This window comes from Hyla sarda, chromosome 3 (genome assembly GCF_029499605.1).
Source record: "Hyla sarda isolate aHylSar1 chromosome 3, aHylSar1.hap1, whole genome shotgun sequence".
Taxonomy (NCBI): Eukaryota; Metazoa; Chordata; class Amphibia; order Anura; family Hylidae; genus Hyla; species Hyla sarda.
This window is the reverse complement of record NC_079191.1, coordinates 24,642,953-24,657,752: the sequence shown is the minus strand read 5'-3', so window position 1 is coordinate 24,657,752 and position 14,800 is coordinate 24,642,953. Positions and strand designations below refer to the sequence as shown.

Below are 14,800 nucleotides of genomic sequence, written 5' to 3'. Positions count from 1 at the left end.
TTTCATTTCCCATAGGCCCTTAGCACTTGAATAGTTGCTATGGGAAACTGCTCCCCTTTTCCTTTGCACCAGTTTATCTCTCCAGCACATAAAGGACAGGGCGCACGGCAGACATAGCCCCCGGTGTATACATCTGTGTACATCCCCTCTACAGGCCGCGGACACCCCCTCTACAGGCCGCGGACACCCCCTCTACAGGCCGCGGACACCCCCTCTACAGGCCGCGGACACCCCCCTCTACACGCCGCGGACACCCCCTCTACACGCCGCGGACACCCCCTCTACACGCCGCGGACACCCCCTCTACACGCCGCGGACACCCCCTCTACACGCCGCGGACACCCCCTCTACAGGCCGCGGACACCCCCTCTACAGGCCGCGGACACCCCCTCTACAGGCCGCGGACACCCCCTCTACAGGCCGCGGACACCCCCTCTACAGGCCGCGGACACCCCCTCTACAGGCCGCGGACACCCCCTCTACAGGCCGCGGACACCCCCTCTACAGGCCGCGGACACCCCCTCTACAGGCCGCGGACACCCCCTCTACAGGCCGCGGACACCCCCTCTACAGGCCGCGGACACCCCCTCTACAGGCCGCGGACACCCCCTCTACAGGCCGCGGACACCCCCTCTACAGGCCGCGGACACCCCCTCTACAGGCCGCGGACACCCCCTCTACAGGCTGCGGACACCCCCTCTACACGCTGCGGACACCCCCTCTACACGCTGCGGACACCCCCTCTATACGCTGCGGACGTCCTCTCTATACGCTGCGGACGTCCTCTCTATACGCTGCGGACGTCCTCTCTATACGCTGCGGACATCCTCTCTATACGCTGCGGACACCCTCTCTATATTCTGTACTCAAGGTTTTTGCTGTGGATTTGCGCAGGGAGAGTCCGTGGTGGACTATAGTGACGGGCAGGTGTACAGGGGATATCCACAGTGACATTAAAAATAACGTGTAACCAGAATTTACAGCAGATTGTGCGGCATAAAAATCTGCCACATGTGAACGTACCCATATGGTCGGCAGTCATACAATCCTCTCTGTTGGCCACCTCTTCAGCCTTAGACCAAAGAGTAATTTAACCCTTTCTTCTACCCTAAACTAGCAGGTATTAACCCCTTCCTGTTCCCTAGACTAAACAGGTATTAGGACCTACATGTACCATAGATCTTTAGGTACTTTCTCACTTATAACTTAGGACATCAGTTATTAACACCATCTTACACCCTAAACCACCAGGTACTTCCCCCCCCTGTGCAATGCAGACCACAAGGTATTAACCCCCTCTTGTACCATAGATTACCAGTGGTCTCTTACCCAGTCCTCAAGGCCCATCAACATTCCCAGTGTTCACAGCTACTCCATTGGAATAGAAAGTTCATATCCTGGACTGTTAGTGGTCTTCAGGACTGGATTGGGGACCTCTTCCGCAGGCCATCAAGTATTTCCCACCTGGTACTACCCCCTCCTAATAACCTAGACCACCAGGTATTATCCACCTCTTGTATCACAAATTACCAGTTACTATCCCCAAACCCACCTCTTGTTCCCTAGACCACCAAGCAGTTAAGCACCTCTCGTAGCTTAGACCGTCAGGTACTACCCCTCCTCTTTCTACCTTAGACCACAAGGTATTGACTACTTCTTTTACCACAGACCCCAAGGTCTTATATCCTGGACCACCAAGTAGTTAAGAACTTCTTGTAGCCTAGACCGCCAGGTACTACTTCCTCCCCTTTGTACCTTAGACAACAAGGTATTAACTACCATTTTTTTTTTACCACAGATCATCAGGTCCTGTATCCTGGACCACTAGCTATCAACCCTTTCTTGTACCAAAGATCACCTGGTACTACCCCCCCCCCCCCCCATTAACACAGACCACCAAAAATGAACTTCCTCTTGCACCCTAGACCACCACCCTCTTTATTTGTACCATAGATCTAGTCCACCAAAAATATATCATAAATCTTAAACCCTCTTCTAGTCTGGACAATCAAGAATGTGGATATTATTCTATACCAGTGTTTTCCAAACAATGTGCCTCAAGCTGTTGTAGGACTACAACTACCAGCATGCCCAGGCAGCATTTAGCTGGAGGAACACTGGTTGGAAAACACTGCCCAAGACCACCAAGTAATCAAATACTAACCCCTCCATCATTCTATACCACCAGGGAAATCTGAAATTCTAATATTTAAAAACAAACCACCACAAACCACCACCACCAACACAAACCATAACCACCACCAACCACCACCACCACAAACCACCACCAACACAAACCACCACAAACCACCACCACCACCACCAACACAAACCACCACCACCACCACAAACCATAACCACCACCAACACAAACCATAACCACCACCAACCACCACCACCAACACAAACCACCACCACCACCACAAACCATAACCACCACCACCACAAACCACCACCAACACAAACCACCACCACCACCAACAATATATATATATGTATATACACATATATACACACACACACACAGTAGTAAATTTGAGTAGCCGTATTAGTCCAGTGATGCAGATGCAAATCAAAAAATGTTGCAGTATCTTGTAATACCCTTTTTATTGGAATAACAGAATTTTGTAGAGACAAGCTTTCGGGATTCCTCCCTTTATTTGCTTTGGACTTGATAAAGGGAGGAATCCCGAAAGCTTGTCTCTACAAAATGCTGTTAGTCCAATAAAAAAGGTATTACAAGATACTGCAACATTTTATGATGATTTGCATATATATATATATATATATATATATATATATATATATATATACACACACACACACACATACATACACACACTGTATGTATATATCATATATACACACACACATACACACACATATATATTTATTTTATTTTTTTTCCTGTATATATCAGTGGTCTCCAAACTATGGAACTGCAACTCCTGGGGGTTGTCTGGGCATCCTGTAGTGTTGCAGCATCTGGAGGTCCACAGTTTGGAGACCACTTGTATATACCTTACGAGTTCTTAAATTTCTTACTATTAAAGGGGTATTCCAGGAAAAAACTTTTTTTTATAATATATATATATATCTCAACTGGCTCCAGAAAGTTAAACAGATTTGTAAATAACTTATATAAAAAAAAAAAATATTAATCCTTTCAGTACTTATGAGCTTCTGAAGTTGAGCTGTTCTTTTCTGTCTAAGTGCTCTCTGATGACACGGGTCTCGGGAACCGCCCAGTTTAGAAGAAAATCCCCCTAGCAAACCTCTTCTAAACTGGGCGTTTCCCGAGACCCATGTCATCAGAGAGCACTTAGACAGAAAAGAACAACCTTAACTTCAGAAGCTCATAAGTACTGAAAGGATTAAGATTTTTTTAATAGCAGTAATTTACAAATCTGTTTAACTTTCTGGAGCCAGTTGATATATGTAAAAAAAAGTTTTTTCCTGGAATACCCCTTTAAGTTTCTTTTAGGATTCGCTGTACGTGGTGTCCCTATAGCTCAGAGACAAGTTCAGGCACAGTATAACCCCACAGACTTCTATGGCCATATTTCTGTTAAATTTGGAGATTGCATGGAGCAGTCACGTGTCTAGGTCCATGAGCCCATAGCCAAAAGTTGCTGACGGACCAAAAATGTTACAGATGTATTGAAAAACCTAAAATGAATGGCAACTATTAGAAGTCTATGACTCAGATACTAATAAAGAAGCATTATTACTAGTCATATTAAAGACAATCAACCAGGGTGCCTCCAGCTGCTGCAAAACTACAATCCCAGCATGCCCGGACAGCCGAAGGCTGTCCGGGCATGCTGGGAGTTGTAGTTTTGCAACTGCTGGAGCCACCCTGGTTGGAAAACACCAAGCCAGAACAGTAAAACCACGAAATGTGAAGGAAATTACATGGTGACTATAGCATGGTGGGATATATTAGGTAGAAAGTGACCTCTAGATCTTGTTGGAAGAAGAAACTCAAACATTTGGATCTGGGCGACTGTGACAAATTGTGATATGTAGTTGACTGGGTCAGAGCCTCTCCAAAATGGCGTGTCCTGTAGGATGTTCACGTAGTGGTTAGTACCCACCAAAAGTGCTCGGAAAAAGGACAACCGGGGACCAGCGATGGGGTCATGGCAGCCCAAGGTTCACTGATGTATGTTGCGAGGTGAATGCTAGCGGGTAAGGGTCCGATCCCCCCAGAGATGCTGTAGAACAATGGTCCCCAACCCAGTCCTCCACCAACATTTCTGGATTCTTTAGTTACTCCATTGGAATAGAACCATTGGAAAAGGCCTTAAAAGGGGTACTCCACTGGAAAACACATTTTTTTAAATCAACTGGTGCCAGAAAGTTATACAGTTACTTCTATTTAAAAATCTTAATCCTTCCAGTACTTATCATCTGCTGTATACTAGGGATCGACCGATTATCTGTATGGCCGATAATCACGATTTTGGGCACTATCGGTATCGGCAATTACCTTGCCGATAAGCCGATAATGCCCCGACCTCCGCACCACCCCGCCCCGCCGCGTCGCACCCCCCACCGCCCCGGCCCCATTGCCTCCCCCATCCCCGATTTTTTAATTACCTGTTACCGGAGCCCACGCTACTTCTTGCTCCTGCTGCGTCTTGCATTACGCTGTGCGCAATGACGAGTGACGTGACGTGCGCGACGTGACGTCACCGTCAGTGCGCACAGTGACAGTTCAGGAGGACGCCACCGGAGCCAGATGTGGAGTGGACCCCTGGAACAGGTAATTATAAAACCGGGGATGGGGGAGGCAATGGGGCCGGTGCGGTGCGGTGGGGGGGGGGGAGCGGTGTTGGTGATAGGTCTCAAGACCCCCTGACAGGTAGGGGGAGAGAAGCGGGTGGCGGCGGCGGCCTATGGCACTGCAAAAGCCACTGCAGTGCATTGATTTAAAGCGCCCGCTTTAAATCAATGATTTGCAGCAGTGTCGCGGGGGGATAAATAGCCGATAACTTATACCGGAATATCGGTATAAGTTATCGGCTATCGGCCCTAACCTCCACCGATTATCGGTATCGGCCATAAAAAAAACGATAATCGGTCGATCCCTACTGTATACTACAGAGGAAGTTCTTTTCTTTTTGAATTTCCTTTCTGTCTGACCACAGCGCTCACTGCTGACACCTCTGTCCATTTTAGGAACTGTCCAGAGCAGGAGCAAATTCCCATAGCAAACCTATCTTGCTATGGACAGTTCCTGACATGGACAGAGATGTCAGCAGAGAGCACTGTGGTCAGACAGAAAGGAAATTCAAAAAGGAAAGAACTTCCTCTGTAGTATACAGAAGCTGATAAGTATTGGAAATTTTTTTTTCATAAAGTTAAACAGATTTGTAAATTACTTCTATTAAAAATTCTTAATCCTTAGAGTACTTATTAGCTGCTGAATACTACAGAGGAGATTATTTTCTTTTTGTAACACAGTGCTCTCTGCTGACATCACGAGCACAGTGCTCTCAGCTGACATCACGAGCACAGTGCTCTCTGCTGACATCACGAGCACAGTGCTCTCTGCTGACATCTCTGTCTATTTTAGGAACTGTCCAGAGCAGCATATGTTTGCTATGGGGATTTTCTCCTACTCTGGACAGTTCCTAAAATGGACAGAGATGTCAGCAGAGAGCACTGTGCTCGTGATTCAGCAGAGAGCTCTGTGTTCCAAAAAGAAAAGAATTTCTTCTGTAGTATTCAGCAGCTAATAAGTACTGGAAGGATTAAGATTTTTTAATAGAAGTAAATTACAAATCTGTTTAACTTTCTGGTACCAGTTGATTTTAAAAATAATGTTTTCCAGTGGAGTACAGCTAATTGTTCCAAAAGGAGTCCGATCACACAGGACATTGCAGCTTGTTGTGTATGGGGCCCCTGCAGACCGGTCAAATCACCCCTGCCCTGGCACGTGAGCATCAGAACTGGAGCAATGGAAGAAGGTGGCTTGGTTTTATGGATGACGTTTTTCCATCATGTGGACGGCCGGGTGCGTTTGCGCCACTTACCTGGAAAAGTGATGGTACCAGGATACTCTATGAGAAGAAAACAAGCCTAAGGAGCAGTGTGATGGGCAATGTTCTACTGGAAAGCTTGGGTCCTGCCATTATGTGGATGTTACCGTGACACGTTCCACCTACCAAACTATTGTACAGACTAAGTCCTCCGATTTATGGCAGTGGGACCCCCTAATTGCAGTGGTCTCTTTTAGCAGGAAAATGCAACCTGGGCAACACTGCAGACATTGTTCAGGAATAAGGAACACGACAAAGAGATCAAGATGGGGACTCAGCCTTCAGATTCCTCATATCGCATCTGGTCGATCATCTGTGGGATGTGCTGGAGAAAGAAGTCCGATCCATGGAGGCCGCACCTCACACCTTACAGGATCGGCTGCTGACATCTTAGCGCAGATACCACATTATGAATAGAAGACCTACTATTATATCTCTGGGCACCATCCACACCGCTGTACTGAACAGTAAATATTCTAGGTGCCCGACGGTGGAAAGAACACAAAGGGGAGATTTATCAAAATCTGTCCAGAGGAAAAGTTGCTGTGTTGCTCAGAGCAACCAATCAGATTACTTCTTTCATTTTTGAAAAGTCCTTTGAAAAATGAAAGAAGTGATCTGATTGGTTGCTACTGCTATGGGCAACCCAGGTAAGTTCATGGGGGGAAATTTATCAAAACCTGTGCAGGGGGAAAGTTGATCAGTTGCCCATAGCAACCAATCACATCGCTTCTTTTAGATTTAAAAAGGCCTCTCAAAAATAAAAGTAGTATTCTGATTTTCTACTACAACTTTTCTACTACAAAGGTTTTGATAAATCTCCCCCAAAGAGCGGTCAAATTAATGCTGCGATTACCGCAAAGTACTGCGAGATTCGCTAAGTCAGGGGTCGGCAACCCCCGGAACACGTGCCACTCATGGCACGCAGGGTGCTTTTGAGTGGCACGCAGGGCTCTGGGCAGAGAGGCGCTCTCTCCGCTAATGGGGATCCAGGACACTTGTCCCGGATCCCCAAGCATGTGAGCGCCGCTTTTCTCTATCAGTGTGAGCCACAGGACCTGCGGCTTCACTGAAAGGAGACCTGTGACCTCTGCCCGAATGCAGCGCAGGTGCTGATGACGTCACTCTTCGGCGCCTGCACTGTAGCGGGAGAAGAACACACCAAGCTTCTGCTGCCCAGGAGATCCCTGCCTGCTATATATAGGTGAAAGAAGGAAAAAGAAAAAAGAGCGGTACGTGACCCTGGTGAAGTATGTTTAAGACAGTTGGCAAGAGGTAGGTGAAAACCCACTTACCAGAGGGTGTTGCGCTAAGAGCACAACACCTAAGAAGGAATCAATATAGAAGTTTGGAACCTGCAGCCTCAGCTCGTCTGGGTATAGCTTCGCTGGTCCGGTAAAGGAACAATTCAAGTATAAATGTTGAGCTCTCCTGGGCGCTGGTCTCCGATAGAGCAGTAGGACACGTTTTCAGGTCCAAAGTATATTTTATTGCACTAAAAACAACATGTTTCTGGTCCGAAAGGGACCCTTCCTCAGGTAAGCAATATACTTTGGACCTGGAAACGTGTCCTACTGCTCTATCGGAGATCAGCGCCCAGGAGAGCTCAACTTTTATACTTGAATTGTTGCTATATAGGTGAGTAAAACATTTATATATTTTTTTTATAATCCTGGCATCAGCAGGGAGGGAAAGGGGGGGGGGGGAGGAATTCACCAAAACAAATATACTGCCCTTAGGGAAAACAAAAGGCAGGGACAGTATCAAGGGGGTCTGAAGTGTGTAGGGTGGGCACAGGGAGGGGGTGATGGATGTGGAGGAGCACTGGCTACTTCCCTTTCTGATTACCTACACAATTACCTGCCTGGCTACTTCCCTACCTGGCTACCTACCCACCTACTTAGCCACTTGGCTACCTACCTACATAGTTACTTACCTACATAGCAACCTAATTACCTAGCTACCTACTTGCTACCTACCTACCCACCCAGGTACCTACCTAGTACCTACATCCATAGCTACCCATTTTATGTACCATGCTACCTACCTATGAACTTACCTCATATCTACTTACCTACCTGCATAGCTACCTACCTATATCCAAGGAAAATCGTAGCTCAGCAGTGCAGAATTCTGCACTTTATACTTGAGGTGTGGAGAGCACTGGAAAAATGCAGAAACTAAAATGTTTGTCCTGCAGATGCTGCAGAGATGGGTTTTGGCTGCAAGATGTCGTCATGGTGGTCTGAGCCAGATGGAGAACAGAAAGAAAGAGGAGAACGCTGATTGCAAAAGTCAGTTAGTGTAACTGTATGTATATTGTTACGCAACAAGACCGGGGTCTGTATTATGTAAGGGGGGGGGGGGGGCGCTGTATTATGGTGGGGTCTGATTCTGGGGTCTGTATTATGGTGGGGTCTGATTCTGGGGTCTGTATTACGGTGGCTGGTGATTCTGGGGTCTGTATTACGGTGGCTGGTGATTCTGGGGTCTGTATTACGGTGGCTGGTGATTCTGGGGTCTGTATTACGGTGGGCGGTGATTCTGGGGTCTGTATTATGGTGGGGTCTGATTCTGGGGTCTGTATTATGGTGGGGTCTGATTCTGGGGTCTGTATTATGGTGGGGTCTGATTCTGGGGTCTGTATTATGGTGGGGTCTGATTCTGGGGTCTGATTCTGGGGTCTGTATTATGGTGGGGTCTGATTCTGGGGTCTGTATTATGGTGGGGTCTGATTCTGGGGTCTGTATTATGGTGGGGTCTGATTCTGGGGTCTGTATTATGGTGGGGTCTGATTCTGGGGTCTGTATTATGGTGGGGTCTGATTCTGGGGTCTGTATTATGGTGGGGTCTGATTATGGGGTCTGATTCTGGGGTCTGTATTATGGTGGGGTCTGATTCTGGGGTCTGTATTATGGTGGGGTCTGATTCTGGGTTCTGTATTATGGTGGGGTCTGATTCTGGGTTCTGTATTATGGTGGGGTCTGATTCTGGGTTCTGTATTATGGTGGGTGGTGATTCTGGGGTCTGTATTATGGTGGGATCTGGTTCTGGGGTCTGTATTATGGTGGGATCTGGTTCTGGGGTCTGTATTATGGTGGGATCTGGTTCTGGGGTCTGTATTATGGTGGGTGGTGATTCTGGGGTCTGTATTATGGTGGGTGGTGATTCTGGGGTCTGTATTATGGTAGGTGGTGATTCTGGGGTCTGTATTATGGTGGGATCTGGTTCTGGGGTCTGTATTATGGTGGGGTCTGATTCTGGGGTCTGTATTATGGTGGGGTCTGATTCTGGGGTCTGTATTATGGTGGGTGGTGATTCTGGGGTCTGTATTATGGTGGGTGGTGATTCTGGGGTCTGTATTATGGTAGGTGGTGATTCTGGGGTCTGTATTATGGTGGGTGGTGATTCTGGGGTCTGTATTATGGTGGGGACTGATTCTGGGGTCTGTATTACGGTGGGGTCTGTATTACGGTGGGGTCTGTATTACGGTGGGGTCTGATTCTGGGGTCTATATTATGGTGGGTGGTGATTCTGGGGTCTGTATTATGGTGGGTGGTGATTCTGGGGTCTATATTATGGTGGGTGGTGATTCTGGGGTCTGTATTATGGTGGGTGGTGATTCTGGGGTCTGTATTATGGTGGGGTGTTAAAAAGGTTGTTCTCACTTCAAGGTCCTTACAGTGAGAACAATATTTAGGAACAATTCTGTAAAAAACCCACCCTGTGACAAGCCACACCCCCACAATCCCCACCCACAGCAAGCCACACCCACACAGCCGCCACACAAAGCGACTTTGAAAAACATTTGGGCACAGCACCAGAAGGTTGCCTACCCCTGCGCTAAGTTATGAATGAATTACAGCATTTTGCCACAAACTGCTATACGACACCATGTGAACAGACCCCTAAGTATGGCCTCATAGGGCGGTAGGTGCCATTTACAGCTGATATTTGCTTATCTGCATATCACATGGAGAAGAGAAGCTGAATTAGAGTAGAAGATGCCGAAATTATTGGTACCCCCTTTATAATAACTTTCTGACTTAGTTGCATAGATTGGTACTAGATAGATTGCCGAAGGCTGTTTGGGCATGCTGGGAGATGTAGTTTTGCAACAGTTTGGGGGGGCTACATGGTAAGGAAAAACTGAGATAGATAGATAGATAAAATTGCAAAGAATGAAGCAGCACAACCCAAATCGAAAAAAAAATGATGCTGGGTGCAAGCGGACCAGGCTCTGGTCAGGAGTCCTATGTGTAGTATCCAAAATAAAAGTAATTCCAGCAGCACAACATGGACCGTGCGATGTCACAAGACACTGGGTGAATAAACCACTTCATTCTCATAATCCATGGTGTGCTGCTGGAATGACTTTTATTTTAGATAGGTAGGTAGATGTGAGATAGGTAGGTAGATAGATAGATGTGAGATAGATATGAGATAGATAGATAGATAGATATGAGATAGATATGAGATATATGAGATAGATAGATAGATAGATAGATGTATGAGATAGATAGATAGATGTATGAGATAGATAGATAGATGTATGAGATAGATAGATAGATGTATGAGATAGATAGATAGATGTATGAGATAGATAGATAGATGTATGAGATAGATAGATAGATGTATGAGATAGATAGATAGATGTATGAGATAGATAGATAGATGTATGAGATAGATAGATAGATGTATGAGATAGATAGATAGATGTATGAGATAGATAGATAGATGTATGAGATAGATAGATAGATGTATGAGATAGATAGATAGATGTATGAGATAGATAGATAGATGTATGAGATAGATAGATAGATGTATGAGATAGATAGATAGATGTATGAGATAGATAGATATATGAGATAGATAGATAGATGAGATAGATAGATAGATATATGAGATAGATAGATAGATATATGAGATAGATAGATAGATATATGAGATAGATAGATAGATATATGAGATAGATAGATAGATATATGAGATAGATAGATAGATATATGAGATAGATAGATAGATATATGAGATAGATAGATAGATATATGAGATCGATAGATATATGAGATAGATAGATAGATATATGAGATATATAGATAGATATATGAGATAGATAGATAGATATATGAGATAGATAGATAGATATATGAGATCGATAGATATATGAGATCGATAGATATATGAGATAGATAGATAGATATATGAGATATATAGATAGATATATGAGATAGATAGATAGATATATGAGATAGATAGATGAGATAGATAGATATATGAGATAGATAGATATACGAGATAGATATATGAGATAGATAGATAGATCTCATTTGCTACAGTCACCTCTCTATTAGAAGTCATACAATTACACATTATAACCTATATTGCACATTTCCCATTCTATCTTGCAGTACACGATACAATATTAGGCAGTACATGGCCTCGTAGGGCAGCCGGTCCCATCTTTGACCTTTTTTTTACTTTTACAAAGTTGGATCCAGATGGAAGGTGATGGATAGAAACGGAGAATATAATGACCCCAAATAACAACTTTACACCCCAGTCATGCATAGGATCTATCAGTCCATATACATAAAAGATGCTGTTATAATACCTACCTGTATATACAGACCCCCACCCATATGAAGCCCCTTCTATGTGCAACTTCACCCATCCTCCCCCATGCCCCCAGTACCCCAGTGCTTAGCCCCCCAAGACTGCCAGTGCCCCCCTGTCACACAGCTGACCTCTGCCTGCCATGTCCTGCACAGGTTCTATGTATTCTACCCTGACATGTACCCATGTGTCAGTGTGCTCCTCCTGGCACCCATCCCCGGCTCCTCCTGGCACCCATCACCAGCACTTCCTGGCACCCATCACCGGCTCCTCCTGGCACCCATCACCGGCTCCTCCTGGCACCCATCACCGGCTCCTCCTGGCACCCATCACCGGCTCCTCCTGGCACCCATCACCGGCTCCTCCTGGCACCCATCACCGGCTCCTCCTGGCACCCATCACCAGCTCCTCCTGGCACCCATCGCCTTCTGGCACCCATCACCAGCTTCTATCGGCACCCATTACCGGCTCCTCCTGGCACCCATCACCTTCTGGCACCCATCACCGGCTCCTCCTGGCACCCATCACCTGCTCCTCCTGGCACCCATCACCTGCTCCTCCTGGCACCAATCACCTTCTGGCACCCATCACCAGCTCCTATTGGCACCCATCACCAGCTCCTATTGGCACCCATCACCCGCTCCTCCTGGCAACCATCACCCGCTCCTCCTGGCACCCATCACCCGCTCCTCCTGGCACCCATCACCCGCTCCTCCTGGCACCCATCACGGCTCCTATTGGCACCTATCACCTTCTGGCACCCATCACCGGCTCCTCCTGGCACCCATCACCGGCTCCTCCTGGCACCCATCACCGGCTCCTCCTGGCACCCATCACCGGCTCCTCCTGGCACCCATCACCGGCTCCTCCTGGCACCCATCACCAGCTCCTCCTGGCACCAATCACCAGCTCCTATTGGCACCCATCACCAGCTCCTATTGGCACCCATCACCAGCTCCTATTGGCACCCATCACCCGCTCCTCCTGGCACCCATCACCCGCTCCTCCTGGCACCCATCACCCGCTCCTCCTGGCACCCATCACCCGCTCCTCCTGGCACCCATCACCCGCTCCTCCTGGCACCCATCACCCGCTCCTTCTGGCACCCATCACCCGCTCCTCCTGGCACCCATCACCCGCTCCTCCTGGCACCCATCACCGGCTCCTCCTGGCACCCATCACCGGCTCCTCCTGGCACCCATCACCGGCTCCTCCTGGCACCCATCACCTTGTACAATAACACCACAATCCCCCGGAGCTCAGTCTCTCACCTACCTGCAGCAGCAGCAGCAGATCAGCTGTGTGTGTGTCCTCTCCCGCTCTGTCCCCGCCCGCATCACTCCCGTACACAGGCGCACAGCTGACAGCCCGGCCAGCCAATCAGAGGCCGCCCGACCGCGCCGCTTCCCGCCCCACTGTGAGGTGAACCTGAGAACTTATCAGAACTGCGGAGAGTGCAGCGCAGAGCCCTGACTGGGGTCTCTGTATACTGTGTGTGAGGTATACAGTGTGTATATACTGTGTGTGTGAGGTATACAGTGTATATGTACTGCGTGTGTGATGTATACAGTGTATATATACTGTGTGTGTGAGGTATACAGTGTCTATATACTGCGTGTGTGAGGTATACAGGGTATATATACTGCGTGTGTGATGTATACAGTGTATATGAGGTATACAGTGTATATAAGGTATACAGTGTATATATACTGTGTGTGTGAGGTATACAGTGTATATACTGTGTGTGTGTGAGGTATAAAGTGTATATATACTGTGTGTGTGAGGTATACAGTGTCTATATACTGCGTGTGTGAGGTATACAGTGTATATATACTGTGTTTGTGATGTATACAGTGTATATATACTGTGTGTGTGAGGTATACAGGGTATATATACTGCGTGTGTGATGTATACAGTGTATATGAGGTATACAGTGTATATAAGGTATACAGTGTATATATACTGTGTGTGTGAGGTATACAGTGTATATACTGTGTGTGTGTGAGGTATAAAGTGTATATATACTGTGTGTGAGGTATACAGTGTCTATATACTGCGTGTGTGAGGTATACGGTGTGTATATACTGTGTGTGTGAGGTATACAGTGTATATACTGTGTGTGTGAGGTATAAAGTGTATATATACTGTGTGTGAGGTATACAGTGTCTATATACTGCGTGTGTGAGGTATACAGTGTATATATACTGTGTGTGTGAGGTATACAGTGTATATACTGTGTGTGAGGTATAAAGTGTATATATACTGTGTGTGTGAGGTATACAGTGTCTATATACTGCGTGTGTGAGGTATACAGTGTGTATATATACTGTGTTTGTGATGTATACAGTGTATATATACTGTGTGTGTGTGAGGTATACAGTGTATATACTGCGTGTGTGTGTGTGAGGTATACAGTGTATATATACTGCGTGTGTGTGATGTATACAGGGTATATACCGTACTGTGTGATGTATACAGGGTATATAATGCGTATGTGATGTATACAGGGTATATACTGCGTGTGTGATGTATACATGGTATATACTGTGTGTGTGATGTATACAGGGTATATACTGCGTGTGGGATGTATACAGGGTATATACTGCGTGTGTGATGTATACAGGGTATATACTGCGTGTGTGATGTATACAGGGTATATACTGTGTGTGATGTATACAGGATATATACTGCGTGTGTGATGTATACAGGATATATACTGCGTGTGATGTATACAGGGTATATACTGCGTGTGATGTATACAGGGTATATACTGTGCGTGTGATGTATACATGGTATATACTGCGTGTGATGTATACAGGGTATATACTGTGTGTGATGTATACAGGATATATACTGCGTGTGTGATGTATACAGGATATATACTGCGTGTGTGATGTATACAGGATATATACTGCGTGTGTGATGTATACAGGATATATACTGCGTGTGTGATGTATACTGTATACAGGCTGCAGATACTGAGTTACATGTATTTACAGGCTACAGATACTGATGTGGTGTCCCGGTACCGTATTGCATACCGTACCTAGTGTAGAGGTCCCCAAAGTCAGAGTAACTACCCTCAGGTAGGGTCCCTCAGGTGGGACAGCCCCTAGTCGCCTCTTCTCTACTTTAAT

General features: G+C 46.4%; 1 protein-coding gene across 3 annotated transcripts in view; it reads right to left on the bottom strand.

Annotated features, from left to right (window-relative positions):
* Positions 1-13,028, bottom strand: part of RCAN2 (regulator of calcineurin 2) — a 121,772-nt gene extending 108,744 nt beyond the window's left edge. For 2 of the 3 annotated variants that reach the window (XM_056563921.1, XM_056563917.1), the window contains exon 1: positions 12,939-13,028. The gene's annotated coding sequence lies outside the window, so the exon portion shown is untranslated. Of the gene's footprint in view, positions 1-12,934 lie in introns of all 3 variants that reach the window. The other variant, XM_056563918.1, reaches the window with a different exon arrangement.
* Between the last annotated feature and the right edge of the window lie 1,772 nt (positions 13,029-14,800).